Raw genomic sequence first — 27240 nt, forward strand, 5'->3', positions numbered from 1 at the left:
TCTTGCTACTTTTTTCCCGGAGTGGCAAAGAAATATATTGTTTTTTCCTCTGAAAGTTCAACACAATGCAACCTTCCAAAATAGAATTTTGACATCAAGAATTCCGTCTATAGTATATTTGAGTGCACCTGTCATTTTCTCAGTCTCTGATTTAATTTCTCCATTTAAGGTAATTCTTCAAGAATGTATTTTTTTAACGGTCACAATAATACACTTATGCCTCCCATGTCATTTAGAAATATATCATACAGGCCTCAGAACACTCAGCATGTTATATGGTGAGCTTGTGGCTCACAGAGTTGGGGTGTGCAGTGTTCAAGCTGATACTTGGAAGAGATAGTGAGTTCAAATCCAAACAGGAGGAGGTTGAATATAGGCACCTCTGAAATTTTTTACTACTTTTTTCCCGCAGTGGCAAAGAAATCTATCGTTTTTTCCTCTGAAAGTTCAACACAATGCAACCTTCCAAAATAGAATTCTGACATCAAGAATTCCGTCTATAGTACATTTGAGTGCACCTGTCATTTTCTCAGTCTCTGTGTATGCATGGAGCAAGATATAGGCTCATGGATTTAAGAATGAGAGGATATCATGAGACAGCAATCTCCACCTACGGCCATACTACCTTGACAGCGCCCGATCCCGTCAGATCTCGGAAGCTAAGCAGGGTGAGGCTTGATTAGTACTGGGTTGGGAGACTGCCTGGGGATACCAGGTGCTGTAGGGGTTTTTATTTTTCGCTTCCCTAATGAAAATATACATGGCATTCCTCGCAGCAAATGAAAATGTTTCATTTCTTGCTACTTTTTTCCCGCAGTGGCAAAGAAATATATCGTTTTTTCCTCTGAAAGTTCAACACAATGCAACCTTCCAAAATAGAATTCTGACATCAAGAATTCCGTCTATAGTACATTTGAGTGCACCTGTCATTTTCTCAGTCTCTGTGTATGCATGGAGCAAGATATAGGCTCATGGATTTAAGAATGAGAGGATATCATGAGACAGCAATCTCCACCTACGGCCATACTACCTTGAAAGCGCCCGATCCCGTCAGATCTCGGAAGCTAAGCAGGGTGAGGCTTGATTAGTACTGGGTTGGGAGACTGCCTGGGAATACCAGGTGCTGTAGGGGTTTTTATTTTTCGCTTCCCTAATGAAAATATACATGGCATTCCTCGCAGCAAATGAAAATGTTTCATTTCTTGCTACTTTTTTCCCGGAGTGGCAAAGAAATATATTGTTTTTTCCTCAGAAAGTTCAACACAATGCAACCTTCCAAAATAGAATTCTGACATCAAGAATTCCGTCTATAGTACATTTGAGTGCACCTGTCATTTTCTCAGTCTCTGTGTATGCATGGAGCAAGATATAGGCTCATGGATTTAAGAATGAGAGGATATCATGAGACAGCAATCTCCACCTACGGCCATACTACCTTGAAAGCGCCCGATCCCGTCAGATCTCGGAAGCTAAGCAGGGTGAGGCTTGATTAGTACTGGGTTGGGAGACTGCCTGGGAATACCAGGTGCTGTAGGGGTTTTTATTTTTCGCTTCCCTAATGAAAATATACATGGCATTCCTCGCAGCAAATGAAAATGTTTCATTTCTTGCTACTTTTTTCCCGGAGTGGCAAAGAAATATATTGTTTTTTCCTCTGAAAGTTCAACACAATGCAACCTTCCAAAATAGAATTTTGACATCAAGAATTCCGTCTATAGTATATTTGAGTGCACCTGTCATTTTCTCAGTCTCTGATTTAATTTCTCCATTTAAGGTAATTCTTCAAGAATGTATTTTTTTAACGGTCACAATAATACACTTATGCCTCCCATGTCATTTAGAAATATATCATACAGGCCTCAGAACACTCAGCATGTTATATGGTGAGCTTGTGGCTCACAGAGTTGGGGTGTGCAGTGTTCAAGCTGATACTTGGAAGAGATAGTGAGTTCAAATCCAAACAGGAGGAGGTTGAATATAGGCACCTCTGAAATTTTTTACTACTTTTTTCCCGCAGTGGCAAAGAAATCTATCGTTTTTTCCTCTGAAAGTTCAACACAATGCAACCTTCCAAAATAGAATTCTGACATCAAGAATTCCGTCTATAGTACATTTGAGTGCACCTGTCATTTTCTCAGTCTCTGTGTATGCATGGAGCAAGATATAGGCTCATGGATTTAAGAATGAGAGGATATCATGAGACAGCAATCTCCACCTACGGCCATACTACCTTGACAGCGCCCGATCCCGTCAGATCTCGGAAGCTAAGCAGGGTGAGGCTTGATTAGTACTGGGTTGGGAGACTGCCTGGGAATACCAGGTGCTGTAGGGGTTTTTATTTTTCGCTTCCCTAATGAAAATATACATGGCATTCCTCGCAGCAAATGAAAATGTTTCATTTCTTGCTACTTTTTTCCCGCAGTGGCAAAGAAATATATCGTTTTTTCCTCTGAAAGTTCAACACAATGCAACCTTCCAAAATAGAATTCTGACATCAAGAATTCCGTCTATAGTACATTTGAGTGCACCTGTCATTTTCTCAGTCTCTGTGTATGCATGGAGCAAGATATAGGCTCATGGATTTAAGAATGAGAGGATATCATGAGACAGCAATCTCCACCTACGGCCATACTACCTTGAAAGCGCCCGATCCCGTCAGATCTCGGAAGCTAAGCAGGGTGAGGCTTGATTAGTACTGGGTTGGGAGACTGCCTGGGAATACCAGGTGCTGTGGGTGTTTTTATTTTTTGCTTCCCTAATGAAAATATACATGGCATTCCTTGCAGCAAATGAAAATGTTTCATTTTTTACTACTTTTTTCCCGCAGTGGCAAAGAAATATATCGTTTTTTCCTCAGAAAGTTCAACACAATGCAACCTTCCAAAATAGAATTCTGACATCAAGAATTCCGTCTATAGTACATTTGAGTGCACCTGTCATTTTCTCAGTCTCTGTGTATGCATGGAGCAAGATATAGGCTCATGGATTTAAGAATGAGAGGATATCATGAGACAGCAATCTCCACCTACGGCCATACTACCTTGAAAGCGCCCGATCCCGTCAGATCTCGGAAGCTAAGCAGGGTGAGGCTTGATTAGTACTGGGTTGGGAGACTGCCTGGGAATACCAGGTGCTGTAGGGGTTTTTATTTTTCGCTTCCCTAATGAAAATATACATGGCATTCCTCGCAGCAAATGAAAATGTTTCATTTCTTGCTACTTTTTTCCCGGAGTGGCAAAGAAATATATTGTTTTTTCCTCTGAAAGTTCAACACAATGCAACCTTCCAAAATAGAATTCTGACATCAAGAATTCCGTCTATAGTATATTTGAGTGCACCTGTCATTTTCTCAGTCTCTGATTTAATTTCTCCATTTAAGGTAATTCTTCAAGAATGTATTTTTTTAACGGTCACAATAATACACTTATGCCTCCCATGTCATTTAGAAATATATCATACAGGCCTCAGAACACTAAGCATGTTATATGGTGAGCTTGTGGCTCACAGAGTTGGGGTGTGCAGTGTTCAAGCTGATACTTGGAAGAGATAGTGAGTTCAAATCCAAACAGGAGGAGGTTGAATATAGGCACCTCTGAAATTTTTTACTACTTTTTTCCCGCAGTGGCAAAGAAATCTATCGTTTTTTCCTCTGAAAGTTCAACACAATGCAACCTTCCAAAATAGAATTCTGACATCAAGAATTCCGTCTATAGTACATTTGAGTGCACCTGTCATTTTCTCAGTCTCTGTGTATGCATGGAGCAAGATATAGGCTCATGGATTTAAGAATGAGAGGATATCATGAGACAGCAATCTCCACCTACGGCCATACTACCTTGACAGCGCCCGATCCCGTCAGATCTCGGAAGCTAAGCAGGGTGAGGCTTGATTAGTACTGGGTTGGGAGACTGCCTGGGAATACCAGGTGCTGTAGGGGTTTTTATTTTTCGCTTCCCTAATGAAAATATACATGGCATTCCTCGCAGCAAATGAAAATGTTTCATTTCTTGCTACTTTTTTCCCGCAGTGGCAAAGAAATATATCGTTTTTTCCTCTGAAAGTTCAACACAATGCAACCTTCCAAAATAGAATTCTGACATCAAGAATTCCGTCTATAGTACATTTGAGTGCACCTGTCATTTTCTCAGTCTCTGTGTATGCATGGAGCAAGATATAGGCTCATGGATTTAAGAATGAGAGGATATCATGAGACAGCAATCTCCACCTACGGCCATACTACCTTGACAGCGCCCGATCCCGTCAGATCTCGGAAGCTAAGCAGGGTGAGGCTTGATTAGTACTGGGTTGGGAGACTGCCTGGGAATACCAGGTGCTGTAGGGGTTTTTATTTTTCGCTTCCCTAATGAAAATATACATGGCATTCCTCGCAGCAAATGAAAATGTTTCATTTCTTGCTACTTTTTTCCCGCAGTGGCAAAGAAATCTATCGTTTTTTCCTCTGAAAGTTCAACACAATGCAACCTTCCAAAATAGAATTCTGACATCAAGAATTCCGTCTATAGTACATTTGAGTGCACCTGTCATTTTCTCAGTCTCTGTGTATGCATGGAGCAAGATATAGGCTCATGGATTTAAGAATGAGAGGATATCATGAGACAGCAATCTCCACCTACGGCCATACTACCTTGACAGCGCCCGATCCCGTCAGATCTCGGAAGCTAAGCAGGGTGAGGCTTGATTAGTACTGGGTTGGGAGACTGCCTGGGAATACCAGGTGCTGTAGGGGTTTTTATTTTTCGCTTCCCTAATGAAAATATACATGGCATTCCTCGCAGCAAATGAAAATGTTTCATTTCTTGCTACTTTTTTCCCGCAGTGGCAAAGAAATCTATCGTTTTTTCCTCTGAAAGTTCAACACAATGCAACCTTCCAAAATAGAATTCTGACATCAAGAATTCCGTCTATAGTACATTTGAGTGCACCTGTCATTTTCTCAGTCTCTGTGTATGCATGGAGCAAGATATAGGCTCATGGATTTAAGAATGAGAGGATATCATGAGACAGCAATCTCCACCTACGGCCATACTACCTTGACAGCGCCCGATCCCGTCAGATCTCGGAAGCTAAGCAGGGTGAGGCTTGATTAGTACTGGGTTGGGAGACTGCCTGGGAATACCAGGTGCTGTAGGGGTTTTTATTTTTCGCTTCCCTAATGAAAATATACATGGCATTCCTCGCAGCAAATGAAAATGTTTCATTTCTTGCTACTTTTTTCCCGCAGTGGCAAAGAAATATATCGTTTTTTCCTCTGAAAGTTCAACACAATGCAACCTTCCAAAATAGAATTCTGACATCAAGAATTCCGTCTATAGTACATTTGAGTGCACCTGTCATTTTCTCAGTCTCTGTGTATGCATGGAGCAAGATATAGGCTCATGGATTTAAGAATGAGAGGATATCATGAGACAGCAATCTCCACCTACGGCCATACTACCTTGACAGCGCCCGATCCCGTCAGATCTCGGAAGCTAAGCAGGGTGAGGCTTGATTAGTACTGGGTTGGGAGACTGCCTGGGAATACCAGGTGCTGTAGGGGTTTTTATTTTTCGCTTCCCTAATGAAAATATACATGGCATTCCTCGCAGCAAATGAAAATGTTTCATTTCTTGCTACTTTTTTCCCGCAGTGGCAAAGAAATCTATCGTTTTTTCCTCTGAAAGTTCAACACAATGCAACCTTCCAAAATAGAATTCTGACATCAAGAATTCCGTCTATAGTACATTTGAGTGCACCTGTCATTTTCTCAGTCTCTGTGTATGCATGGAGCAAGATATAGGCTCATGGATTTAAGAATGAGAGGATATCATGAGACAGCAATCTCCACCTACGGCCATACTACCTTGACAGCGCCCGATCCCGTCAGATCTCGGAAGCTAAGCAGGGTGAGGCTTGATTAGTACTGGGTTGGGAGACTGCCTGGGAATACCAGGTGCTGTAGGGGTTTTTATTTTTCGCTTCCCTAATGAAAATATACATGGCATTCCTCGCAGCAAATGAAAATGTTTCATTTCTTGCTACTTTTTTCCCGCAGTGGCAAAGAAATATATCGTTTTTTCCTCTGAAAGTTCAACACAATGCAACCTTCCAAAATAGAATTCTGACATCAAGAATTCCGTCTATAGTACATTTGAGTGCACCTGTCATTTTCTCAGTCTCTGTGTATGCATGGAGCAAGATATAGGCTCATGGATTTAAGAATGAGAGGATATCATGAGACAGCAATCTCCACCTACGGCCATACTACCTTGACAGCGCCCGATCCCGTCAGATCTCGGAAGCTAAGCAGGGTGAGGCTTGATTAGTACTGGGTTGGGAGACTGCCTGGGAATACCAGGTGCTGTAGGGGTTTTTATTTTTCGCTTCCCTAATGAAAATATACATGGCATTCCTCGCAGCAAATGAAAATGTTTCATTTCTTGCTACTTTTTTCCCGCAGTGGCAAAGAAATCTATCGTTTTTTCCTCTGAAAGTTCAACACAATGCAACCTTCCAAAATAGAATTCTGACATCAAGAATTCCGTCTATAGTACATTTGAGTGCACCTGTCATTTTCTCAGTCTCTGTGTATGCATGGAGCAAGATATAGGCTCATGGATTTAAGAATGAGAGGATATCATGAGACAGCAATCTCCACCTACGGCCATACTACCTTGACAGCGCCCGATCCCGTCAGATCTCGGAAGCTAAGCAGGGTGAGGCTTGATTAGTACTGGGTTGGGAGACTGCCTGGGAATACCAGGTGCTGTAGGGGTTTTTATTTTTCGCTTCCCTAATGAAAATATACATGGCATTCCTCGCAGCAAATGAAAATGTTTCATTTCTTGCTACTTTTTTCCCGCAGTGGCAAAGAAATCTATCGTTTTTTCCTCTGAAAGTTCAACACAATGCAACCTTCCAAAATAGAATTCTGACATCAAGAATTCCGTCTATAGTACATTTGAGTGCACCTGTCATTTTCTCAGTCTCTGTGTATGCATGGAGCAAGATATAGGCTCATGGATTTAAGAATGAGAGGATATCATGAGACAGCAATCTCCACCTACGGCCATACTACCTTGACAGCGCCCGATCCCGTCAGATCTCGGAAGCTAAGCAGGGTGAGGCTTGATTAGTACTGGGTTGGGAGACTGCCTGGGAATACCAGGTGCTGTGGGTGTTTTTATTTTTTGCTTCCCTAATGAAAATATACATGGCATTCCTTGCAGCAAATGAAAATGTTTCATTTTTTACTACTTTTTTCCCGCAGTGGCAAAGAAATATATCGTTTTTTCCTCAGAAAGTTCAACACAATGCAACCTTCCAAAATAGAATTCTGACATCAAGAATTCCGTCTATAGTACATTTGAGTGCACCTGTCATTTTCTCAGTCTCTGTGTATGCATGGAGCAAGATATAGGCTCATGGATTTAAGAATGAGAGGATATCATGAGACAGCAATCTCCACCTACGGCCATACTACCTTGACAGCGCCCGATCCCGTCAGATCTCGGAAGCTAAGCAGGGTGAGGCTTGATTAGTACTGGGTTGGGAGACTGCCTGGGAATACCAGGTGCTGTAGGGGTTTTTATTTTTCGCTTCCCTAATGAAAATATACATGGCATTCCTCGCAGCAAATGAAAATGTTTCATTTCTTGCTACTTTTTTCCCGCAGTGGCAAAGAAATATATCGTTTTTTCCTCTGAAAGTTCAACACAATGCAACCTTCCAAAATAGAATTCTGACATCAAGAATTCCGTCTATAGTACATTTGAGTGCACCTGTCATTTTCTCAGTCTCTGTGTATGCATGGAGCAAGATATAGGCTCATGGATTTAAGAATGAGAGGATATCATGAGACAGCAATCTCCACCTACGGCCATACTACCTTGACAGCGCCCGATCCCGTCAGATCTCGGAAGCTAAGCAGGGTGAGGCTTGATTAGTACTGGGTTGGGAGACTGCCTGGGAATACCAGGTGCTGTAGGGGTTTTTATTTTTCGCTTCCCTAATGAAAATATACATGGCATTCCTCGCAGCAAATGAAAATGTTTCATTTCTTGCTACTTTTTTCCCGCAGTGGCAAAGAAATCTATCGTTTTTTCCTCTGAAAGTTCAACACAATGCAACCTTCCAAAATAGAATTCTGACATCAAGAATTCCGTCTATAGTACATTTGAGTGCACCTGTCATTTTCTCAGTCTCTGTGTATGCATGGAGCAAGATATAGGCTCATGGATTTAAGAATGAGAGGATATCATGAGACAGCAATCTCCACCTACGGCCATACTACCTTGACAGCGCCCGATCCCGTCAGATCTCGGAAGCTAAGCAGGGTGAGGCTTGATTAGTACTGGGTTGGGAGACTGCCTGGGAATACCAGGTGCTGTAGGGGTTTTTATTTTTCGCTTCCCTAATGAAAATATACATGGCATTCCTCGCAGCAAATGAAAATGTTTCATTTCTTGCTACTTTTTTCCCGCAGTGGCAAAGAAATCTATCGTTTTTTCCTCTGAAAGTTCAACACAATGCAACCTTCCAAAATAGAATTCTGACATCAAGAATTCCGTCTATAGTACATTTGAGTGCACCTGTCATTTTCTCAGTCTCTGTGTATGCATGGAGCAAGATATAGGCTCATGGATTTAAGAATGAGAGGATATCATGAGACAGCAATCTCCACCTACGGCCATACTACCTTGACAGCGCCCGATCCCGTCAGATCTCGGAAGCTAAGCAGGGTGAGGCTTGATTAGTACTGGGTTGGGAGACTGCCTGGGAATACCAGGTGCTGTAGGGGTTTTTATTTTTCGCTTCCCTAATGAAAATATACATGGCATTCCTCGCAGCAAATGAAAATGTTTCATTTCTTGCTACTTTTTTCCCGGAGTGGCAAAGAAATATATTGTTTTTTCCTCTGAAAGTTCAACACAATGCAACCTTCCAAAATAGAATTTTGACATCAAGAATTCCGTCTATAGTATATTTGAGTGCACCTGTCATTTTCTCAGTCTCTGATTTAATTTCTCCATTTAAGGTAATTCTTCAAGAATGTATTTTTTTAACGGTCACAATAATACACTTATGCCTCCCATGTCATTTAGAAATATATCATACAGGCCTCAGAACACTCAGCATGTTATATGGTGAGCTTGTGGCTCACAGAGTTGGGGTGTGCAGTGTTCAAGCTGATACTTGGAAGAGATAGTGAGTTCAAATCCAAACAGGAGGAGGTTGAATATAGGCACCTCTGAAATTTTTTACTACTTTTTTCCCGCAGTGGCAAAGAAATCTATCGTTTTTTCCTCTGAAAGTTCAACACAATGCAACCTTCCAAAATAGAATTCTGACATCAAGAATTCCGTCTATAGTACATTTGAGTGCACCTGTCATTTTCTCAGTCTCTGTGTATGCATGGAGCAAGATATAGGCTCATGGATTTAAGAATGAGAGGATATCATGAGACAGCAATCTCCACCTACGGCCATACTACCTTGACAGCGCCCGATCCCGTCAGATCTCGGAAGCTAAGCAGGGTGAGGCTTGATTAGTACTGGGTTGGGAGACTGCCTGGGAATACCAGGTGCTGTAGGGGTTTTTATTTTTCGCTTCCCTAATGAAAATATACATGGCATTCCTCGCAGCAAATGAAAATGTTTCATTTCTTGCTACTTTTTTCCCGCAGTGGCAAAGAAATATATCGTTTTTTCCTCTGAAAGTTCAACACAATGCAACCTTCCAAAATAGAATTCTGACATCAAGAATTCCGTCTATAGTACATTTGAGTGCACCTGTCATTTTCTCAGTCTCTGTGTATGCATGGAGCAAGATATAGGCTCATGGATTTAAGAATGAGAGGATATCATGAGACAGCAATCTCCACCTACGGCCATACTACCTTGAAAGCGCCCGATCCCGTCAGATCTCGGAAGCTAAGCAGGGTGAGGCTTGATTAGTACTGGGTTGGGAGACTGCCTGGGAATACCAGGTGCTGTGGGTGTTTTTATTTTTTGCTTCCCTAATGAAAATATACATGGCATTCCTTGCAGCAAATGAAAATGTTTCATTTTTTACTACTTTTTTCCCGCAGTGGCAAAGAAATATATCGTTTTTTCCTCAGAAAGTTCAACACAATGCAACCTTCCAAAATAGAATTCTGACATCAAGAATTCCGTCTATAGTACATTTGAGTGCACCTGTCATTTTCTCAGTCTCTGTGTATGCATGGAGCAAGATATAGGCTCATGGATTTAAGAATGAGAGGATATCATGAGACAGCAATCTCCACCTACGGCCATACTACCTTGAAAGCGCCCGATCCCGTCAGATCTCGGAAGCTAAGCAGGGTGAGGCTTGATTAGTACTGGGTTGGGAGACTGCCTGGGAATACCAGGTGCTGTAGGGGTTTTTATTTTTCGCTTCCCTAATGAAAATATACATGGCATTCCTCGCAGCAAATGAAAATGTTTCATTTCTTGCTACTTTTTTCCCGGAGTGGCAAAGAAATATATTGTTTTTTCCTCTGAAAGTTCAACACAATGCAACCTTCCAAAATAGAATTCTGACATCAAGAATTCCGTCTATAGTATATTTGAGTGCACCTGTCATTTTCTCAGTCTCTGATTTAATTTCTCCATTTAAGGTAATTCTTCAAGAATGTATTTTTTTAACGGTCACAATAATACACTTATGCCTCCCATGTCATTTAGAAATATATCATACAGGCCTCAGAACACTAAGCATGTTATATGGTGAGCTTGTGGCTCACAGAGTTGGGGTGTGCAGTGTTCAAGCTGATACTTGGAAGAGATAGTGAGTTCAAATCCAAACAGGAGGAGGTTGAATATAGGCACCTCTGAAATTTTTTACTACTTTTTTCCCGCAGTGGCAAAGAAATCTATCGTTTTTTCCTCTGAAAGTTCAACACAATGCAACCTTCCAAAATAGAATTCTGACATCAAGAATTCCGTCTATAGTACATTTGAGTGCACCTGTCATTTTCTCAGTCTCTGTGTATGCATGGAGCAAGATATAGGCTCATGGATTTAAGAATGAGAGGATATCATGAGACAGCAATCTCCACCTACGGCCATACTACCTTGACAGCGCCCGATCCCGTCAGATCTCGGAAGCTAAGCAGGGTGAGGCTTGATTAGTACTGGGTTGGGAGACTGCCTGGGAATACCAGGTGCTGTAGGGGTTTTTATTTTTCGCTTCCCTAATGAAAATATACATGGCATTCCTCGCAGCAAATGAAAATGTTTCATTTCTTGCTACTTTTTTCCCGCAGTGGCAAAGAAATCTATCGTTTTTTCCTCTGAAAGTTCAACACAATGCAACCTTCCAAAATAGAATTCTGACATCAAGAATTCCGTCTATAGTACATTTGAGTGCACCTGTCATTTTCTCAGTCTCTGTGTATGCATGGAGCAAGATATAGGCTCATGGATTTAAGAATGAGAGGATATCATGAGACAGCAATCTCCACCTACGGCCATACTACCTTGACAGCGCCCGATCCCGTCAGATCTCGGAAGCTAAGCAGGGTGAGGCTTGATTAGTACTGGGTTGGGAGACTGCCTGGGAATACCAGGTGCTGTAGGGGTTTTTATTTTTCGCTTCCCTAATGAAAATATACATGGCATTCCTCGCAGCAAATGAAAATGTTTCATTTCTTGCTACTTTTTTCCCGCAGTGGCAAAGAAATCTATCGTTTTTTCCTCTGAAAGTTCAACACAATGCAACCTTCCAAAATAGAATTCTGACATCAAGAATTCCGTCTATAGTACATTTGAGTGCACCTGTCATTTTCTCAGTCTCTGTGTATGCATGGAGCAAGATATAGGCTCATGGATTTAAGAATGAGAGGATATCATGAGACAGCAATCTCCACCTACGGCCATACTACCTTGACAGCGCCCGATCCCGTCAGATCTCGGAAGCTAAGCAGGGTGAGGCTTGATTAGTACTGGGTTGGGAGACTGCCTGGGAATACCAGGTGCTGTAGGGGTTTTTATTTTTCGCTTCCCTAATGAAAATATACATGGCATTCCTCGCAGCAAATGAAAATGTTTCATTTCTTGCTACTTTTTTCCCGCAGTGGCAAAGAAATATATCGTTTTTTCCTCTGAAAGTTCAACACAATGCAACCTTCCAAAATAGAATTCTGACATCAAGAATTCCGTCTATAGTACATTTGAGTGCACCTGTCATTTTCTCAGTCTCTGTGTATGCATGGAGCAAGATATAGGCTCATGGATTTAAGAATGAGAGGATATCATGAGACAGCAATCTCCACCTACGGCCATACTACCTTGACAGCGCCCGATCCCGTCAGATCTCGGAAGCTAAGCAGGGTGAGGCTTGATTAGTACTGGGTTGGGAGACTGCCTGGGAATACCAGGTGCTGTAGGGGTTTTTATTTTTCGCTTCCCTAATGAAAATATACATGGCATTCCTCGCAGCAAATGAAAATGTTTCATTTCTTGCTACTTTTTTCCCGCAGTGGCAAAGAAATATATCGTTTTTTCCTCTGAAAGTTCAACACAATGCAACCTTCCAAAATAGAATTCTGACATCAAGAATTCCGTCTATAGTACATTTGAGTGCACCTGTCATTTTCTCAGTCTCTGTGTATGCATGGAGCAAGATATAGGCTCATGGATTTAAGAATGAGAGGATATCATGAGACAGCAATCTCCACCTACGGCCATACTACCTTGACAGCGCCCGATCCCGTCAGATCTCGGAAGCTAAGCAGGGTGAGGCTTGATTAGTACTGGGTTGGGAGACTGCCTGGGAATACCAGGTGCTGTGGGTGTTTTTATTTTTTGCTTCCCTAATGAAAATATACATGGCATTCCTTGCAGCAAATGAAAATGTTTCATTTTTTACTACTTTTTTCCCGCAGTGGCAAAGAAATATATCGTTTTTTCCTCAGAAAGTTCAACACAATGCAACCTTCCAAAATAGAATTCTGACATCAAGAATTCCGTCTATAGTACATTTGAGTGCACCTGTCATTTTCTCAGTCTCTGTGTATGCATGGAGCAAGATATAGGCTCATGGATTTAAGAATGAGAGGATATCATGAGACAGCAATCTCCACCTACGGCCATACTACCTTGAAAGCGCCCGATCCCGTCAGATCTCGGAAGCTAAGCAGGGTGAGGCTTGATTAGTACTGGGTTGGGAGACTGCCTGGGAATACCAGGTGCTGTAGGGGTTTTTATTTTTCGCTTCCCTAATGAAAATATACATGGCATTCCTCGCAGCAAATGAAAATGTTTCATTTCTTGCTACTTTTTTCCCGGAGTGGCAAAGAAATATATTGTTTTTTCCTCTGAAAGTTCAACACAATGCAACCTTCCAAAATAGAATTCTGACATCAAGAATTCCGTCTATAGTATATTTGAGTGCACCTGTCATTTTCTCAGTCTCTGATTTAATTTCTCCATTTAAGGTAATTCTTCAAGAATGTATTTTTTTAACGGTCACAATAATACACTTATGCCTCCCATGTCATTTAGAAATATATCATACAGGCCTCAGAACACTAAGCATGTTATATGGTGAGCTTGTGGCTCACAGAGTTGGGGTGTGCAGTGTTGAAGCTGATACTTGGAAGAGATAGTGAGTTCAAATCCAAACAGGAGGAGGTTGAATATAGGCACCTCTGAAATTTTTTACTACTTTTTTCCCGCAGTGGCAAAGAAATCTATCGTTTTTTCCTCTGAAAGTTCAACACAATGCAACCTTCCAAAATAGAATTCTGACATCAAGAATTCCGTCTATAGTACATTTGAGTGCACCTGTCATTTTCTCAGTCTCTGTGTATGCATGGAGCAAGATATAGGCTCATGGATTTAAGAATGAGAGGATATCATGAGACAGCAATCTCCACCTACGGCCATACTACCTTGACAGCGCCCGATCCCGTCAGATCTCGGAAGCTAAGCAGGGTGAGGCTTGATTAGTACTGGGTTGGGAGACTGCCTGGGAATACCAGGTGCTGTAGGGGTTTTTATTTTTCGCTTCCCTAATGAAAATATACATGGCATTCCTCGCAGCAAATGAAAATGTTTCATTTCTTGCTACTTTTTTCCCGCAGTGGCAAAGAAATATATCGTTTTTTCCTCTGAAAGTTCAACACAATGCAACCTTCCAAAATAGAATTCTGACATCAAGAATTCCGTCTATAGTACATTTGAGTGCACCTGTCATTTTCTCAGTCTCTGTGTATGCATGGAGCAAGATATAGGCTCATGGATTTAAGAATGAGAGGATATCATGAGACAGCAATCTCCACCTACGGCCATACTACCTTGACAGCGCCCGATCCCGTCAGATCTCGGAAGCTAAGCAGGGTGAGGCTTGATTAGTACTGGGTTGGGAGACTGCCTGGGAATACCAGGTGCTGTAGGGGTTTTTATTTTTCGCTTCCCTAATGAAAATATACATGGCATTCCTCGCAGCAAATGAAAATGTTTCATTTCTTGCTACTTTTTTCCCGCAGTGGCAAAGAAATCTATCGTTTTTTCCTCTGAAAGTTCAACACAATGCAACCTTCCAAAATAGAATTCTGACATCAAGAATTCCGTCTATAGTACATTTGAGTGCACCTGTCATTTTCTCAGTCTCTGTGTATGCATGGAGCAAGATATAGGCTCATGGATTTAAGAATGAGAGGATATCATGAGACAGCAATCTCCACCTACGGCCATACTACCTTGACAGCGCCCGATCCCGTCAGATCTCGGAAGCTAAGCAGGGTGAGGCTTGATTAGTACTGGGTTGGGAGACTGCCTGGGAATACCAGGTGCTGTAGGGGTTTTTATTTTTCGCTTCCCTAATGAAAATATACATGGCATTCCTCGCAGCAAATGAAAATGTTTCATTTCTTGCTACTTTTTTCCCGCAGTGGCAAAGAAATATATCGTTTTTTCCTCTGAAAGTTCAACACAATGCAACCTTCCAAAATAGAATTCTGACATCAAGAATTCCGTCTATAGTACATTTGAGTGCACCTGTCATTTTCTCAGTCTCTGTGTATGCATGGAGCAAGATATAGGCTCATGGATTTAAGAATGAGAGGATATCATGAGACAGCAATCTCCACCTACGGCCATACTACCTTGACAGCGCCCGATCCCGTCAGATCTCGGAAGCTAAGCAGGGTGAGGCTTGATTAGTACTGGGTTGGGAGACTGCCTGGGAATACCAGGTGCTGTAGGGGTTTTTATTTTTCGCTTCCCTAATGAAAATATACATGGCATTCCTCGCAGCAAATGAAAATGTTTCATTTCTTGCTACTTTTTTCCCGCAGTGGCAAAGAAATCTATCGTTTTTTCCTCTGAAAGTTCAACACAATGCAACCTTCCAAAATAGAATTCTGACATCAAGAATTCCGTCTATAGTACATTTGAGTGCACCTGTCATTTTCTCAGTCTCTGTGTATGCATGGAGCAAGATATAGGCTCATGGATTTAAGAATGAGAGGATATCATGAGACAGCAATCTCCACCTACGGCCATACTACCTTGACAGCGCCCGATCCCGTCAGATCTCGGAAGCTAAGCAGGGTGAGGCTTGATTAGTACTGGGTTGGGAGACTGCCTGGGAATACCAGGTGCTGTAGGGGTTTTTATTTTTCGCTTCCCTAATGAAAATATACATGGCATTCCTCGCAGCAAATGAAAATGTTTCATTTCTTGCTACTTTTTTCCCGCAGTGGCAAAGAAATCTATCGTTTTTTCCTCTGAAAGTTCAACACAATGCAACCTTCCAAAATAGAATTCTGACATCAAGAATTCCGTCTATAGTACATTTGAGTGCACCTGTCATTTTCTCAGTCTCTGTGTATGCATGGAGCAAGATATAGGCTCATGGATTTAAGAATGAGAGGATATCATGAGACAGCAATCTCCACCTACGGCCATACTACCTTGACAGCGCCCGATCCCGTCAGATCTCGGAAGCTAAGCAGGGTGAGGCTTGATTAGTACTGGGTTGGGAGACTGCCTGGGAATACCAGGTGCTGTGGGTGTTTTTATTTTTTGCTTCCCTAATGAAAATATACATGGCATTCCTTGCAGCAAATGAAAATGTTTCATTTTTTACTACTTTTTTCCCGCAGTGGCAAAGAAATATATCGTTTTTTCCTCAGAAAGTTCAACACAATGCAACCTTCCAAAATAGAATTCTGACATCAAGAATTCCGTCTATAGTACATTTGAGTGCACCTGTCATTTTCTCAGTCTCTGTGTATGCATGGAGCAAGATATAGGCTCATGGATTTAAGAATGAGAGGATATCATGAGACAGCAATCTCCACCTACGGCCATACTACCTTGACAGCGCCCGATCCCGTCAGATCTCGGAAGCTAAGCAGGGTGAGGCTTGATTAGTACTGGGTTGGGAGACTGCCTGGGAATACCAGGTGCTGTAGGGGTTTTTATTTTTCGCTTCCCTAATGAAAATATACATGGCATTCCTCGCAGCAAATGAAAATGTTTCATTTCTTGCTACTTTTTTCCCGCAGTGGCAAAGAAATATATCGTTTTTTCCTCTGAAAGTTCAACACAATGCAACCTTCCAAAATAGAATTCTGACATCAAGAATTCCGTCTATAGTACATTTGAGTGCACCTGTCATTTTCTCAGTCTCTGTGTATGCATGGAGCAAGATATAGGCTCATGGATTTAAGAATGAGAGGATATCATGAGACAGCAATCTCCACCTACGGCCATACTACCTTGACAGCGCCCGATCCCGTCAGATCTCGGAAGCTAAGCAGGGTGAGGCTTGATTAGTACTGGGTTGGGAGACTGCCTGGGAATACCAGGTGCTGTAGGGGTTTTTATTTTTCGCTTCCCTAATGAAAATATACATGGCATTCCTCGCAGCAAATGAAAATGTTTCATTTCTTGCTACTTTTTTCCCGCAGTGGCAAAGAAATCTATCGTTTTTTCCTCTGAAAGTTCAACACAATGCAACCTTCCAAAATAGAATTCTGACATCAAGAATTCCGTCTATAGTACATTTGAGTGCACCTGTCATTTTCTCAGTCTCTGTGTATGCATGGAGCAAGATATAGGCTCATGGATTTAAGAATGAGAGGATATCATGAGACAGCAATCTCCACCTACGGCCATACTACCTTGACAGCGCCCGATCCCGTCAGATCTCGGAAGCTAAGCAGGGTGAGGCTTGATTAGTACTGGGTTGGGAGACTGCCTGGGAATACCAGGTGCTGTAGGGGTTTTTATTTTTCGCTTCCCTAATGAAAATATACATGGCATTCCTCGCAGCAAATGAAAATGTTTCATTTCTTGCTACTTTTTTCCCGCAGTGGCAAAGAAATCTATCGTTTTTTCCTCTGAAAGTTCAACACAATGCAACCTTCCAAAATAGAATTCTGACATCAAGAATTCCGTCTATAGTACATTTGAGTGCACCTGTCATTTTCTCAGTCTCTGTGTATGCATGGAGCAAGATATAGGCTCATGGATTTAAGAATGAGAGGATATCATGAGACAGCAATCTCCACCTACGGCCATACTACCTTGACAGCGCCCGATCCCGTCAGATCTCGGAAGCTAAGCAGGGTGAGGCTTGATTAGTACTGGGTTGGGAGACTGCCTGGGAATACCAGGTGCTGTAGGGGTTTTTATTTTTCGCTTCCCTAATGAAAATATACATGGCATTCCTCGCAGCAAATGAAAATGTTTCATTTCTTGCTACTTTTTTCCCGGAGTGGCAAAGAAATATATTGTTTTTTCCTCTGAAAGTTCAACACAATGCAACCTTCCAAAATAGAATTTTGACATCAAGAATTCCGTCTATAGTATATTTGAGTGCACCTGTCATTTTCTCAGTCTCTGATTTAATTTCTCCATTTAAGGTAATTCTTCAAGAATGTATTTTTTTAACGGTCACAATAATACACTTATGCCTCCCATGTCATTTAGAAATATATCATACAGGCCTCAGAACACTCAGCATGTTATATGGTGAGCTTGTGGCTCACAGAGTTGGGGTGTGCAGTGTTCAAGCTGATACTTGGAAGAGATAGTGAGTTCAAATCCAAACAGGAGGAGGTTGAATATAGGCACCTCTGAAATTTTTTACTACTTTTTTCCCGCAGTGGCAAAGAAATCTATCGTTTTTTCCTCTGAAAGTTCAACACAATGCAACCTTCCAAAATAGAATTCTGACATCAAGAATTCCGTCTATAGTACATTTGAGTGCACCTGTCATTTTCTCAGTCTCTGTGTATGCATGGAGCAAGATATAGGCTCATGGATTTAAGAATGAGAGGATATCATGAGACAGCAATCTCCACCTACGGCCATACTACCTTGACAGCGCCCGATCCCGTCAGATCTCGGAAGCTAAGCAGGGTGAGGCTTGATTAGTACTGGGTTGGGAGACTGCCTGGGAATACCAGGTGCTGTAGGGGTTTTTATTTTTCGCTTCCCTAATGAAAATATACATGGCATTCCTCGCAGCAAATGAAAATGTTTCATTTCTTGCTACTTTTTTCCCGCAGTGGCAAAGAAATATATCGTTTTTTCCTCTGAAAGTTCAACACAATGCAACCTTCCAAAATAGAATTCTGAAATCAAGAATTCCGTCTATAGTACATTTGAGTGCACCTGTCATTTTCTCAGTCTCTGTGTATGCATGGAGCAAGATATAGGCTCATGGATTTAAGAATGAGAGGATATCATGAGACAGCAATCTCCACCTACGGCCATACTACCTTGAAAGCGCCCGATCCCGTCAGATCTCGGAAGCTAAGCAGGGTGAGGCTTGATTAGTACTGGGTTGGGAGACTGCCTGGGAATACCAGGTGCTGTGGGTGTTTTTATTTTTTGCTTCCCTAATGAAAATATACATGGCATTCCTTGCAGCAAATGAAAATGTTTCATTTTTTACTACTTTTTTCCCGCAGTGGCAAAGAAATATATCGTTTTTTCCTCAGAAAGTTCAACACAATGCAACCTTCCAAAATAGAATTCTGACATCAAGAATTCCGTCTATAGTACATTTGAGTGCACCTGTCATTTTCTCAGTCTCTGTGTATGCATGGAGCAAGATATAGGCTCATGGATTTAAGAATGAGAGGATATCATGAGACAGCAATCTCCACCTACGGCCATACTACCTTGAAAGCGCCCGATCCCGTCAGATCTCGGAAGCTAAGCAGGGTGAGGCTTGATTAGTACTGGGTTGGGAGACTGCCTGGGAATACCAGGTGCTGTAGGGGTTTTTATTTTTCGCTTCCCTAATGAAAATATACATGGCATTCCTCGCAGCAAATGAAAATGTTTCATTTCTTGCTACTTTTTTCCCGGAGTGGCAAAGAAATATATTGTTTTTTCCTCTGAAAGTTCAACACAATGCAACCTTCCAAAATAGAATTCTGACATCAAGAATTCCGTCTATAGTATATTTGAGTGCACCTGTCATTTTCTCAGTCTCTGATTTAATTTCTCCATTTAAGGTAATTCTTCAAGAATGTATTTTTTTAACGGTCACAATAATACACTTATGCCTCCCATGTCATTTAGAAATATATCATACAGGCCTCAGAACACTAAGCATGTTATATGGTGAGCTTGTGGCTCACAGAGTTGGGGTGTGCAGTGTTCAAGCTGATACTTGGAAGAGATAGTGAGTTCAAATCCAAACAGGAGGAGGTTGAATATAGGCACCTCTGAAATTTTTTACTACTTTTTTCCCGCAGTGGCAAAGAAATCTATCGTTTTTTCCTCTGAAAGTTCAACACAATGCAACCTTCCAAAATAGAATTCTGACATCAAGAATTCCGTCTATAGTACATTTGAGTGCACCTGTCATTTTCTCAGTCTCTGTGTATGCATGGAGCAAGATATAGGCTCATGGATTTAAGAATGAGAGGATATCATGAGACAGCAATCTCCACCTACGGCCATACTACCTTGACAGCGCCCGATCCCGTCAGATCTCGGAAGCTAAGCAGGGTGAGGCTTGATTAGTACTGGGTTGGGAGACTGCCTGGGAATACCAGGTGCTGTAGGGGTTTTTATTTTTCGCTTCCCTAATGAAAATATACATGGCATTCCTCGCAGCAAATGAAAATGTTTCATTTCTTGCTACTTTTTTCCCGCAGTGGCAAAGAAATATATCGTTTTTTCCTCTGAAAGTTCAACACAATGCAACCTTCCAAAATAGAATTCTGACATCAAGAATTCCGTCTATAGTACATTTGAGTGCACCTGTCATTTTCTCAGTCTCTGTGTATGCATGGAGCAAGATATAGGCTCATGGATTTAAGAATGAGAGGATATCATGAGACAGCAATCTCCACCTACGGCCATACTACCTTGACAGCGCCCGATCCCGTCAGATCTCGGAAGCTAAGCAGGGTGAGGCTTGATTAGTACTGGGTTGGGAGACTGCCTGGGAATACCAGGTGCTGTAGGGGTTTTTATTTTTCGCTTCCCTAATGAAAATATACATGGCATTCCTCGCAGCAAATGAAAATGTTTCATTTCTTGCTACTTTTTTCCCGCAGTGGCAAAGAAATCTATCGTTTTTTCCTCTGAAAGTTCAACACAATGCAACCTTCCAAAATAGAATTCTGACATCAAGAATTCCGTCTATAGTACATTTGAGTGCACCTGTCATTTTCTCAGTCTCTGTGTATGCATGGAGCAAGATATAGGCTCATGGATTTAAGAATGAGAGGATATCATGAGACAGCAATCTCCACCTACGGCCATACTACCTTGACAGCGCCCGATCCCGTCAGATCTCGGAAGCTAAGCAGGGTGAGGCTTGATTAGTACTGGGTTGGGAGACTGCCTGGGAATACCAGGTGCTGTAGGGGTTTTTATTTTTCGCTTCCCTAATGAAAATATACATGGCATTCCTCGCAGCAAATGAAAATGTTTCATTTCTTGCTACTTTTTTCCCGCAGTGGCAAAGAAATATATCGTTTTTTCCTCTGAAAGTTCAACACAATGCAACCTTCCAAAATAGAATTCTGACATCAAGAATTCCGTCTATAGTACATTTGAGTGCACCTGTCATTTTCTCAGTCTCTGTGTATGCATGGAGCAAGATATAGGCTCATGGATTTAAGAATGAGAGGATATCATGAGACAGCAATCTCCACCTACGGCCATACTACCTTGACAGCGCCCGATCCCGTCAGATCTCGGAAGCTAAGCAGGGTGAGGCTTGATTAGTACTGGGTTGGGAGACTGCCTGGGAATACCAGGTGCTGTAGGGGTTTTTATTTTTCGCTTCCCTAATGAAAATATACATGGCATTCCTCGCAGCAAATGAAAATGTTTCATTTCTTGCTACTTTTTTCCCGCAGTGGCAAAGAAATCTATCGTTTTTTCCTCTGAAAGTTCAACACAATGCAACCTTCCAAAATAGAATTCTGACATCAAGAATTCCGTCTATAGTACATTTGAGTGCACCTGTCATTTTCTCAGTCTCTGTGTATGCATGGAGCAAGATATAGGCTCATGGATTTAAGAATGAGAGGATATCATGAGACAGCAATCTCCACCTACGGCCATACTACCTTGACAGCGCCCGATCCCGTCAGATCTCGGAAGCTAAGCAGGGTGAGGCTTGATTAGTACTGGGTTGGGAGACTGCCTGGGAATACCAGGTGCTGTAGGGGTTTTTATTTTTCGCTTCCCTAATGAAAATATACATGGCATTCCTCGCAGCAAATGAAAATGTTTCATTTCTTGCTACTTTTTTCCCGCAGTGGCAAAGAAATCTATCGTTTTTTCCTCTGAAAGTTCAACACAATGCAACCTTCCAAAATAGAATTCTGACATCAAGAATTCCGTCTATAGTACATTTGAGTGCACCTGTCATTTTCTCAGTCTCTGTGTATGCATGGAGCAAGATATAGGCTCATGGATTTAAGAATGAGAGGATATCATGAGACAGCAATCTCCACCTACGGCCATACTACCTTGACAGCGCCCGATCCCGTCAGATCTCGGAAGCTAAGCAGGGTGAGGCTTGATTAGTACTGGGTTGGGAGACTGCCTGGGAATACCAGGTGCTGTGGGTGTTTTTATTTTTTGCTTCCCTAATGAAAATATACATGGCATTCCTTGCAGCAAATGAAAATGTTTCATTTTTTACTACTTTTTTCCCGCAGTGGCAAAGAAATATATCGTTTTTTCCTCAGAAAGTTCAACACAATGCAACCTTCCAAAATAGAATTCTGACATCAAGAATTCCGTCTATAGTACATTTGAGTGCACCTGTCATTTTCTCAGTCTCTGTGTATGCATGGAGCAAGATATAGGCTCATGGATTTAAGAATGAGAGGATATCATGAGACAGCAATCTCCACCTACGGCCATACTACCTTGACAGCGCCCGATCCCGTCAGATCTCGGAAGCTAAGCAGGGTGAGGCTTGATTAGTACTGGGTTGGGAGACTGCCTGGGAATACCAGGTGCTGTAGGGGTTTTTATTTTTCGCTTCCCTAATGAAAATATACATGGCATTCCTCGCAGCAAATGAAAATGTTTCATTTCTTGCTACTTTTTTCCCGCAGTGGCAAAGAAATATATCGTTTTTTCCTCTGAAAGTTCAACACAATGCAACCTTCCAAAATAGAATTCTGACATCAAGAATTCCGTCTATAGTACATTTGAGTGCACCTGTCATTTTCTCAGTCTCTGTGTATGCATGGAGCAAGATATAGGCTCATGGATTTAAGAATGAGAGGATATCATGAGACAGCAATCTCCACCTACGGCCATACTACCTTGACAGCGCCCGATCCCGTCAGATCTCGGAAGCTAAGCAGGGTGAGGCTTGATTAGTACTGGGTTGGGAGACTGCCTGGGAATACCAGGTGCTGTAGGGGTTTTTATTTTTCGCTTCCCTAATGAAAATATACATGGCATTCCTCGCAGCAAATGAAAATGTTTCATTTCTTGCTACTTTTTTCCCGCAGTGGCAAAGAAATCTATCGTTTTTTCCTCTGAAAGTTCAACACAATGCAACCTTCCAAAATAGAATTCTGACATCAAGAATTCCGTCTATAGTACATTTGAGTGCACCTGTCATTTTCTCAGTCTCTGTGTATGCATGGAGCAAGATATAGGCTCATGGATTTAAGAATGAGAGGATATCATGAGACAGCAATCTCCACCTACGGCCATACTACCTTGACAGCGCCCGATCCCGTCAGATCTCGGAAGCTAAGCAGGGTGAGGCTTGATTAGTACTGGGTTGGGAGACTGCCTGGGAATACCAGGTGCTGTAGGGGTTTTTATTTTTCGCTTCCCTAATGAAAATATACATGGCATTCCTCGCAGCAAATGAAAATGTTTCATTTCTTGCTACTTTTTTCCCGCAGTGGCAAAGAAATCTATCGTTTTTTCCTCTGAAAGTTCAACACAATGCAACCTTCCAAAATAGAATTCTGACATCAAGAATTCCGTCTATAGTACATTTGAGTGCACCTGTCATTTTCTCAGTCTCTGTGTATGCATGGAGCAAGATATAGGCTCATGGATTTAAGAATGAGAGGATATCATGAGACAGCAATCTCCACCTACGGCCATACTACCTTGACAGCGCCCGATCCCGTCAGATCTCGGAAGCTAAGCAGGGTGAGGCTTGATTAGTACTGGGTTGGGAGACTGCCTGGGAATACCAGGTGCTGTAGGGGTTTTTATTTTTCGCTTCCCTAATGAAAATATACATGGCATTCCTCGCAGCAAATGAAAATGTTTCATTTCTTGCTACTTTTTTCCCGCAGTGGCAAAGAAATATATCGTTTTTTCCTCTGAAAGTTCAACACAATGCAACCTTCCAAAATAGAATTCTGACATCAAGAATTCCGTCTATAGTACATTTGAGTGCACCTGTCATTTTCTCAGTCTCTGTGTATGCATGGAGCAAGATATAGGCTCATGGATTTAAGAATGAGAGGATATCATGAGACAGCAATCTCCACCTACGGCCATACTACCTTGACAGCGCCCGATCCCGTCAGATCTCGGAAGCTAAGCAGGGTGAGGCTTGATTAGTACTGGGTTGGGAGACTGCCTGGGAATACCAGGTGCTGTAGGGGTTTTTATTTTTCGCTTCCCTAATGAAAATATACATGGCATTCCTCGCAGCAAATGAAAATGTTTCATTTCTTGCTACTTTTTTCCCGCAGTGGCAAAGAAATATATCGTTTTTTCCTCTGAAAGTTCAACACAATGCAACCTTCCAAAATAGAATTCTGACATCAAGAATTCCGTCTATAGTACATTTGAGTGCACCTGTCATTTTCTCAGTCTCTGTGTATGCATGGAGCAAGATATAGGCTCATGGATTTAAGAATGAGAGGATATCATGAGACAGCAATCTCCACCTACGGCCATACTACCTTGAAAGCGCCCGATCCCGTCAGATCTCGGAAGCTAAGCAGGGTGAGGCTTGATTAGTACTGGGTTGGGAGACTGCCTGGGAATACCAGGTGCTGTAGGGGTTTTTATTTTTCGCTTCCCTAATGAAAATATACATGGCATTCCTCGCAGCAAATGAAAATGTTTCATTTCTTGCTACTTTTTTCCCGGAGTGGCAAAGAAATATATTGTTTTTTCCTCAGAAAGTTCAACACAATGCAACCTTCCAAAATAGAATTCTGACATCAAGAATTCCGTCTATAGTACATTTGAGTGCACCTGTCATTTTCTCAGTCTCTGTGTATGCATGGAGCAAGATATAGGCTCATGGATTTAAGAATGAGAGGATATCATGAGACAGCAATCTCCACCTACGGCCATACTACCTTGAAAGCGCCCGATCCCGTCAGATCTCGGAAGCTAAGCAGGGTGAGGCTTGATTAGTACTGGGTTGGGAGACTGCCTGGGAATACCAGGTGCTGTAGGGGTTTTTATTTTTCGCTTCCCTAATGAAAATATACATGGCATTCCTCGCAGCAAATGAAAATGTTTCATTTCTTGCTACTTTTTTCCCGGAGTGGCAAAGAAATATATTGTTTTTTCCTCTGAAAGTTCAACACAATGCAACCTTCCAAAATAGAATTTTGACATCAAGAATTCCGTCTATAGTATATTTGAGTGCACCTGTCATTTTCTCAGTCTCTGATTTAATTTCTCCATTTAAGGTAATTCTTCAAGAATGTATTTTTTTAACGGTCACAATAATACACTTATGCCTCCCATGTCATTTAGAAATATATCATACAGGCCTCAGAACACTCAGCATGTTATATGGTGAGCTTGTGGCTCACAGAGTTGGGGTGTGCAGTGTTCAAGCTGATACTTGGAAGAGATAGTGAGTTCAAATCCAAACAGGAGGAGGTTGAATATAGGCACCTCTGAAATTTTTTACTACTTTTTTCCCGCAGTGGCAAAGAAATCTATCGTTTTTTCCTCTGAAAGTTCAACACAATGCAACCTTCCAAAATAGAATTCTGACATCAAGAATTCCGTCTATAGTACATTTGAGTGCACCTGTCATTTTCTCAGTCTCTGTGTATGCATGGAGCAAGATATAGGCTCATGGATTTAAGAATGAGAGGATATCATGAGACAGCAATCTCCACCTACGGCCATACTACCTTGACAGCGCCCGATCCCGTCAGATCTCGGAAGCTAAGCAGGGTGAGGCTTGATTAGTACTGGGTTGGGAGACTGCCTGGGAATACCAGGTGCTGTAGGGGTTTTTATTTTTCGCTTCCCTAATGAAAATATACATGGCATTCCTCGCAGCAAATGAAAATGTTTCATTTCTTGCTACTTTTTTCCCGCAGTGGCAAAGAAATATATCGTTTTTTCCTCTGAAAGTTCAACACAATGCAACCTTCCAAAATAGAATTCTGACATCAAGAATTCCGTCTATAGTACATTTGAGTGCACCTGTCATTTTCTCAGTCTCTGTGTATGCATGGAGCAAGATATAGGCTCATGGATTTAAGAATGAGAGGATATCATGAGACAGCAATCTCCACCTACGGCCATACTACCTTGAAAGCGCCCGATCCCGTCAGATCTCGGAAGCTAAGCAGGGTGAGGCTTGATTAGTACTGGGTTGGGAGACTGCCTGGGAATACCAGGTGCTGTGGGTGTTTTTATTTTTTGCTTCCCTAATGAAAATATACATGGCATTCCTTGCAGCAAATGAAAATGTTTCATTTTTTACTACTTTTTTCCCGCAGTGGCAAAGAAATATATCGTTTTTTCCTCAGAAAGTTCAACACAATGCAACCTTCCAAAATAGAATTCTGACATCAAGAATTCCGTCTATAGTACATTTGAGTGCACCTGTCATTTTCTCAGTCTCTGTGTATGCATGGAGCAAGATATAGGCTCATGGATTTAAGAATGAGAGGATATCATGAGACAGCAATCTCCACCTACGGCCATACTACCTTGAAAGCGCCCGATCCCGTCAGATCTCGGAAGCTAAGCAGGGTGAGGCTTGATTAGTACTGGGTTGGGAGACTGCCTGGGAATACCAGGTGCTGTAGGGGTTTTTATTTTTCGCTTCCCTAATGAAAATATACATGGCATTCCTCGCAGCAAATGAAAATGTTTCATTTCTTGCTACTTTTTTCCCGGAGTGGCAAAGAAATATATTGTTTTTTCCTCTGAAAGTTCAACACAATGCAACCTTCCAAAATAGAATTCTGACATCAAGAATTCCGTCTATAGTATATTTGAGTGCACCTGTCATTTTCTCAGTCTCTGATTTAATTTCTCCATTTAAGGTAATTCTTCAAGAATGTATTTTTTTAACGGTCACAATAATACACTTATGCCTCCCATGTCATTTAGAAATATATCATACAGGCCTCAGAACACTAAGCATGTTATATGGTGAGCTTGTGGCTCACAGAGTTGGGGTGTGCAGTGTTCAAGCTGATACTTGGAAGAGATAGTGAGTTCAAATCCAAACAGGAGGAGGTTGAATATAGGCACCTCTGAAATTTTTTACTACTTTTTTCCCGCAGTGGCAAAGAAATCTATCGTTTTTTCCTCTGAAAGTTCAACACAATGCAACCTTCCAAAATAGAATTCTGACATCAAGAATTCCGTCTATAGTACATTTGAGTGCACCTGTCATTTTCTCAGTCTCTGTGTATGCATGGAGCAAGATATAGGCTCATGGATTTAAGAATGAGAGGATATCATGAGACAGCAATCTCCACCTACGGCCATACTACCTTGACAGCGCCCGATCCCG

At 41.7% G+C, this 27240-nt stretch overlaps 57 non-coding genes across 57 annotated transcripts; all 57 read left to right on the forward strand.

The window, feature by feature from the left end:
- Positions 1 to 608: 608 nt before the first annotated feature.
- Positions 609 to 727, forward strand: LOC142476573 (5S ribosomal RNA). The gene has a single exon (XR_012791808.1). It is a non-coding gene; the product is annotated as a 5S ribosomal RNA (ribosomal RNA).
- Positions 728 to 1013: 286 nt separating this feature from the next.
- On the forward strand, positions 1014 to 1132 carry LOC142476587 (5S ribosomal RNA). Its single transcript, XR_012791820.1, has one exon. It is a non-coding gene; the product is annotated as a 5S ribosomal RNA (ribosomal RNA).
- Positions 1133 to 1418: 286 nt separating this feature from the next.
- Positions 1419 to 1537, forward strand: LOC142476588 (5S ribosomal RNA). The gene has a single exon (XR_012791821.1). It is a non-coding gene; the product is annotated as a 5S ribosomal RNA (ribosomal RNA).
- A 676-nt stretch (positions 1538 to 2213) lies between these two features.
- On the forward strand, positions 2214 to 2332 carry LOC142476519 (5S ribosomal RNA). The gene has a single exon (XR_012791755.1). It is a non-coding gene; the product is annotated as a 5S ribosomal RNA (ribosomal RNA).
- Positions 2333 to 2618: 286 nt separating this feature from the next.
- LOC142476524 (5S ribosomal RNA) lies at positions 2619 to 2737 on the forward strand. The gene has a single exon (XR_012791760.1). It is a non-coding gene; the product is annotated as a 5S ribosomal RNA (ribosomal RNA).
- Positions 2738 to 3023: 286 nt separating this feature from the next.
- On the forward strand, positions 3024 to 3142 carry LOC142476590 (5S ribosomal RNA). Its single transcript, XR_012791822.1, has one exon. It is a non-coding gene; the product is annotated as a 5S ribosomal RNA (ribosomal RNA).
- A 676-nt stretch (positions 3143 to 3818) lies between these two features.
- Positions 3819 to 3937, forward strand: LOC142476520 (5S ribosomal RNA). The gene has a single exon (XR_012791756.1). It is a non-coding gene; the product is annotated as a 5S ribosomal RNA (ribosomal RNA).
- A 286-nt stretch (positions 3938 to 4223) lies between these two features.
- LOC142476521 (5S ribosomal RNA) lies at positions 4224 to 4342 on the forward strand. Its single transcript, XR_012791757.1, has one exon. It is a non-coding gene; the product is annotated as a 5S ribosomal RNA (ribosomal RNA).
- Positions 4343 to 4628: 286 nt separating this feature from the next.
- Positions 4629 to 4747, forward strand: LOC142476522 (5S ribosomal RNA). The gene has a single exon (XR_012791758.1). It is a non-coding gene; the product is annotated as a 5S ribosomal RNA (ribosomal RNA).
- A 286-nt stretch (positions 4748 to 5033) lies between these two features.
- LOC142476523 (5S ribosomal RNA) lies at positions 5034 to 5152 on the forward strand. Its single transcript, XR_012791759.1, has one exon. It is a non-coding gene; the product is annotated as a 5S ribosomal RNA (ribosomal RNA).
- Positions 5153 to 5438: 286 nt separating this feature from the next.
- On the forward strand, positions 5439 to 5557 carry LOC142476525 (5S ribosomal RNA). Its single transcript, XR_012791761.1, has one exon. It is a non-coding gene; the product is annotated as a 5S ribosomal RNA (ribosomal RNA).
- Positions 5558 to 5843: 286 nt separating this feature from the next.
- On the forward strand, positions 5844 to 5962 carry LOC142476526 (5S ribosomal RNA). The gene has a single exon (XR_012791762.1). It is a non-coding gene; the product is annotated as a 5S ribosomal RNA (ribosomal RNA).
- A 286-nt stretch (positions 5963 to 6248) lies between these two features.
- Positions 6249 to 6367, forward strand: LOC142476527 (5S ribosomal RNA). The gene has a single exon (XR_012791763.1). It is a non-coding gene; the product is annotated as a 5S ribosomal RNA (ribosomal RNA).
- Positions 6368 to 6653: 286 nt separating this feature from the next.
- Positions 6654 to 6772, forward strand: LOC142476528 (5S ribosomal RNA). Its single transcript, XR_012791764.1, has one exon. It is a non-coding gene; the product is annotated as a 5S ribosomal RNA (ribosomal RNA).
- A 286-nt stretch (positions 6773 to 7058) lies between these two features.
- Positions 7059 to 7177, forward strand: LOC142476610 (5S ribosomal RNA). The gene has a single exon (XR_012791842.1). It is a non-coding gene; the product is annotated as a 5S ribosomal RNA (ribosomal RNA).
- Positions 7178 to 7463: 286 nt separating this feature from the next.
- LOC142476529 (5S ribosomal RNA) lies at positions 7464 to 7582 on the forward strand. The gene has a single exon (XR_012791765.1). It is a non-coding gene; the product is annotated as a 5S ribosomal RNA (ribosomal RNA).
- Positions 7583 to 7868: 286 nt separating this feature from the next.
- LOC142476530 (5S ribosomal RNA) lies at positions 7869 to 7987 on the forward strand. The gene has a single exon (XR_012791766.1). It is a non-coding gene; the product is annotated as a 5S ribosomal RNA (ribosomal RNA).
- A 286-nt stretch (positions 7988 to 8273) lies between these two features.
- Positions 8274 to 8392, forward strand: LOC142476531 (5S ribosomal RNA). The gene has a single exon (XR_012791767.1). It is a non-coding gene; the product is annotated as a 5S ribosomal RNA (ribosomal RNA).
- Positions 8393 to 8678: 286 nt separating this feature from the next.
- LOC142476532 (5S ribosomal RNA) lies at positions 8679 to 8797 on the forward strand. Its single transcript, XR_012791768.1, has one exon. It is a non-coding gene; the product is annotated as a 5S ribosomal RNA (ribosomal RNA).
- Positions 8798 to 9473: 676 nt separating this feature from the next.
- LOC142476534 (5S ribosomal RNA) lies at positions 9474 to 9592 on the forward strand. The gene has a single exon (XR_012791769.1). It is a non-coding gene; the product is annotated as a 5S ribosomal RNA (ribosomal RNA).
- A 286-nt stretch (positions 9593 to 9878) lies between these two features.
- LOC142476536 (5S ribosomal RNA) lies at positions 9879 to 9997 on the forward strand. Its single transcript, XR_012791771.1, has one exon. It is a non-coding gene; the product is annotated as a 5S ribosomal RNA (ribosomal RNA).
- A 286-nt stretch (positions 9998 to 10283) lies between these two features.
- Positions 10284 to 10402, forward strand: LOC142476591 (5S ribosomal RNA). The gene has a single exon (XR_012791823.1). It is a non-coding gene; the product is annotated as a 5S ribosomal RNA (ribosomal RNA).
- A 676-nt stretch (positions 10403 to 11078) lies between these two features.
- On the forward strand, positions 11079 to 11197 carry LOC142476535 (5S ribosomal RNA). Its single transcript, XR_012791770.1, has one exon. It is a non-coding gene; the product is annotated as a 5S ribosomal RNA (ribosomal RNA).
- A 286-nt stretch (positions 11198 to 11483) lies between these two features.
- Positions 11484 to 11602, forward strand: LOC142476537 (5S ribosomal RNA). The gene has a single exon (XR_012791772.1). It is a non-coding gene; the product is annotated as a 5S ribosomal RNA (ribosomal RNA).
- A 286-nt stretch (positions 11603 to 11888) lies between these two features.
- LOC142476538 (5S ribosomal RNA) lies at positions 11889 to 12007 on the forward strand. The gene has a single exon (XR_012791773.1). It is a non-coding gene; the product is annotated as a 5S ribosomal RNA (ribosomal RNA).
- A 286-nt stretch (positions 12008 to 12293) lies between these two features.
- LOC142476539 (5S ribosomal RNA) lies at positions 12294 to 12412 on the forward strand. Its single transcript, XR_012791774.1, has one exon. It is a non-coding gene; the product is annotated as a 5S ribosomal RNA (ribosomal RNA).
- A 286-nt stretch (positions 12413 to 12698) lies between these two features.
- Positions 12699 to 12817, forward strand: LOC142476611 (5S ribosomal RNA). Its single transcript, XR_012791843.1, has one exon. It is a non-coding gene; the product is annotated as a 5S ribosomal RNA (ribosomal RNA).
- Positions 12818 to 13103: 286 nt separating this feature from the next.
- LOC142476592 (5S ribosomal RNA) lies at positions 13104 to 13222 on the forward strand. Its single transcript, XR_012791824.1, has one exon. It is a non-coding gene; the product is annotated as a 5S ribosomal RNA (ribosomal RNA).
- Positions 13223 to 13898: 676 nt separating this feature from the next.
- Positions 13899 to 14017, forward strand: LOC142476540 (5S ribosomal RNA). Its single transcript, XR_012791775.1, has one exon. It is a non-coding gene; the product is annotated as a 5S ribosomal RNA (ribosomal RNA).
- A 286-nt stretch (positions 14018 to 14303) lies between these two features.
- On the forward strand, positions 14304 to 14422 carry LOC142476541 (5S ribosomal RNA). The gene has a single exon (XR_012791776.1). It is a non-coding gene; the product is annotated as a 5S ribosomal RNA (ribosomal RNA).
- A 286-nt stretch (positions 14423 to 14708) lies between these two features.
- On the forward strand, positions 14709 to 14827 carry LOC142476542 (5S ribosomal RNA). Its single transcript, XR_012791777.1, has one exon. It is a non-coding gene; the product is annotated as a 5S ribosomal RNA (ribosomal RNA).
- Positions 14828 to 15113: 286 nt separating this feature from the next.
- On the forward strand, positions 15114 to 15232 carry LOC142476543 (5S ribosomal RNA). Its single transcript, XR_012791778.1, has one exon. It is a non-coding gene; the product is annotated as a 5S ribosomal RNA (ribosomal RNA).
- A 286-nt stretch (positions 15233 to 15518) lies between these two features.
- On the forward strand, positions 15519 to 15637 carry LOC142476544 (5S ribosomal RNA). Its single transcript, XR_012791779.1, has one exon. It is a non-coding gene; the product is annotated as a 5S ribosomal RNA (ribosomal RNA).
- A 286-nt stretch (positions 15638 to 15923) lies between these two features.
- On the forward strand, positions 15924 to 16042 carry LOC142476612 (5S ribosomal RNA). The gene has a single exon (XR_012791844.1). It is a non-coding gene; the product is annotated as a 5S ribosomal RNA (ribosomal RNA).
- A 286-nt stretch (positions 16043 to 16328) lies between these two features.
- On the forward strand, positions 16329 to 16447 carry LOC142476545 (5S ribosomal RNA). Its single transcript, XR_012791780.1, has one exon. It is a non-coding gene; the product is annotated as a 5S ribosomal RNA (ribosomal RNA).
- A 286-nt stretch (positions 16448 to 16733) lies between these two features.
- On the forward strand, positions 16734 to 16852 carry LOC142476546 (5S ribosomal RNA). The gene has a single exon (XR_012791781.1). It is a non-coding gene; the product is annotated as a 5S ribosomal RNA (ribosomal RNA).
- Positions 16853 to 17138: 286 nt separating this feature from the next.
- LOC142476548 (5S ribosomal RNA) lies at positions 17139 to 17257 on the forward strand. Its single transcript, XR_012791783.1, has one exon. It is a non-coding gene; the product is annotated as a 5S ribosomal RNA (ribosomal RNA).
- Positions 17258 to 17543: 286 nt separating this feature from the next.
- Positions 17544 to 17662, forward strand: LOC142476549 (5S ribosomal RNA). The gene has a single exon (XR_012791784.1). It is a non-coding gene; the product is annotated as a 5S ribosomal RNA (ribosomal RNA).
- Positions 17663 to 18338: 676 nt separating this feature from the next.
- LOC142476550 (5S ribosomal RNA) lies at positions 18339 to 18457 on the forward strand. Its single transcript, XR_012791785.1, has one exon. It is a non-coding gene; the product is annotated as a 5S ribosomal RNA (ribosomal RNA).
- Positions 18458 to 18743: 286 nt separating this feature from the next.
- On the forward strand, positions 18744 to 18862 carry LOC142476547 (5S ribosomal RNA). The gene has a single exon (XR_012791782.1). It is a non-coding gene; the product is annotated as a 5S ribosomal RNA (ribosomal RNA).
- Positions 18863 to 19148: 286 nt separating this feature from the next.
- Positions 19149 to 19267, forward strand: LOC142476593 (5S ribosomal RNA). Its single transcript, XR_012791825.1, has one exon. It is a non-coding gene; the product is annotated as a 5S ribosomal RNA (ribosomal RNA).
- Positions 19268 to 19943: 676 nt separating this feature from the next.
- On the forward strand, positions 19944 to 20062 carry LOC142476551 (5S ribosomal RNA). The gene has a single exon (XR_012791786.1). It is a non-coding gene; the product is annotated as a 5S ribosomal RNA (ribosomal RNA).
- Positions 20063 to 20348: 286 nt separating this feature from the next.
- LOC142476552 (5S ribosomal RNA) lies at positions 20349 to 20467 on the forward strand. The gene has a single exon (XR_012791787.1). It is a non-coding gene; the product is annotated as a 5S ribosomal RNA (ribosomal RNA).
- Positions 20468 to 20753: 286 nt separating this feature from the next.
- On the forward strand, positions 20754 to 20872 carry LOC142476553 (5S ribosomal RNA). The gene has a single exon (XR_012791788.1). It is a non-coding gene; the product is annotated as a 5S ribosomal RNA (ribosomal RNA).
- Positions 20873 to 21158: 286 nt separating this feature from the next.
- LOC142476554 (5S ribosomal RNA) lies at positions 21159 to 21277 on the forward strand. The gene has a single exon (XR_012791789.1). It is a non-coding gene; the product is annotated as a 5S ribosomal RNA (ribosomal RNA).
- Positions 21278 to 21563: 286 nt separating this feature from the next.
- Positions 21564 to 21682, forward strand: LOC142476555 (5S ribosomal RNA). The gene has a single exon (XR_012791790.1). It is a non-coding gene; the product is annotated as a 5S ribosomal RNA (ribosomal RNA).
- A 286-nt stretch (positions 21683 to 21968) lies between these two features.
- On the forward strand, positions 21969 to 22087 carry LOC142476613 (5S ribosomal RNA). The gene has a single exon (XR_012791845.1). It is a non-coding gene; the product is annotated as a 5S ribosomal RNA (ribosomal RNA).
- A 286-nt stretch (positions 22088 to 22373) lies between these two features.
- On the forward strand, positions 22374 to 22492 carry LOC142476556 (5S ribosomal RNA). Its single transcript, XR_012791791.1, has one exon. It is a non-coding gene; the product is annotated as a 5S ribosomal RNA (ribosomal RNA).
- A 286-nt stretch (positions 22493 to 22778) lies between these two features.
- LOC142476557 (5S ribosomal RNA) lies at positions 22779 to 22897 on the forward strand. Its single transcript, XR_012791792.1, has one exon. It is a non-coding gene; the product is annotated as a 5S ribosomal RNA (ribosomal RNA).
- A 286-nt stretch (positions 22898 to 23183) lies between these two features.
- On the forward strand, positions 23184 to 23302 carry LOC142476559 (5S ribosomal RNA). The gene has a single exon (XR_012791794.1). It is a non-coding gene; the product is annotated as a 5S ribosomal RNA (ribosomal RNA).
- Positions 23303 to 23588: 286 nt separating this feature from the next.
- LOC142476560 (5S ribosomal RNA) lies at positions 23589 to 23707 on the forward strand. Its single transcript, XR_012791795.1, has one exon. It is a non-coding gene; the product is annotated as a 5S ribosomal RNA (ribosomal RNA).
- A 286-nt stretch (positions 23708 to 23993) lies between these two features.
- Positions 23994 to 24112, forward strand: LOC142476561 (5S ribosomal RNA). Its single transcript, XR_012791796.1, has one exon. It is a non-coding gene; the product is annotated as a 5S ribosomal RNA (ribosomal RNA).
- Positions 24113 to 24398: 286 nt separating this feature from the next.
- On the forward strand, positions 24399 to 24517 carry LOC142476594 (5S ribosomal RNA). Its single transcript, XR_012791827.1, has one exon. It is a non-coding gene; the product is annotated as a 5S ribosomal RNA (ribosomal RNA).
- A 286-nt stretch (positions 24518 to 24803) lies between these two features.
- Positions 24804 to 24922, forward strand: LOC142476595 (5S ribosomal RNA). Its single transcript, XR_012791828.1, has one exon. It is a non-coding gene; the product is annotated as a 5S ribosomal RNA (ribosomal RNA).
- A 676-nt stretch (positions 24923 to 25598) lies between these two features.
- Positions 25599 to 25717, forward strand: LOC142476562 (5S ribosomal RNA). Its single transcript, XR_012791797.1, has one exon. It is a non-coding gene; the product is annotated as a 5S ribosomal RNA (ribosomal RNA).
- Positions 25718 to 26003: 286 nt separating this feature from the next.
- LOC142476558 (5S ribosomal RNA) lies at positions 26004 to 26122 on the forward strand. The gene has a single exon (XR_012791793.1). It is a non-coding gene; the product is annotated as a 5S ribosomal RNA (ribosomal RNA).
- A 286-nt stretch (positions 26123 to 26408) lies between these two features.
- LOC142476596 (5S ribosomal RNA) lies at positions 26409 to 26527 on the forward strand. Its single transcript, XR_012791829.1, has one exon. It is a non-coding gene; the product is annotated as a 5S ribosomal RNA (ribosomal RNA).
- Positions 26528 to 27240: the final 713 nt, after the last annotated feature.

Source organism: Ascaphus truei, unplaced genomic scaffold (assembly GCF_040206685.1).
Source record: "Ascaphus truei isolate aAscTru1 unplaced genomic scaffold, aAscTru1.hap1 HAP1_SCAFFOLD_1615, whole genome shotgun sequence".
NCBI lineage: Eukaryota > Metazoa > Chordata > Amphibia > Anura > Ascaphidae > Ascaphus > Ascaphus truei.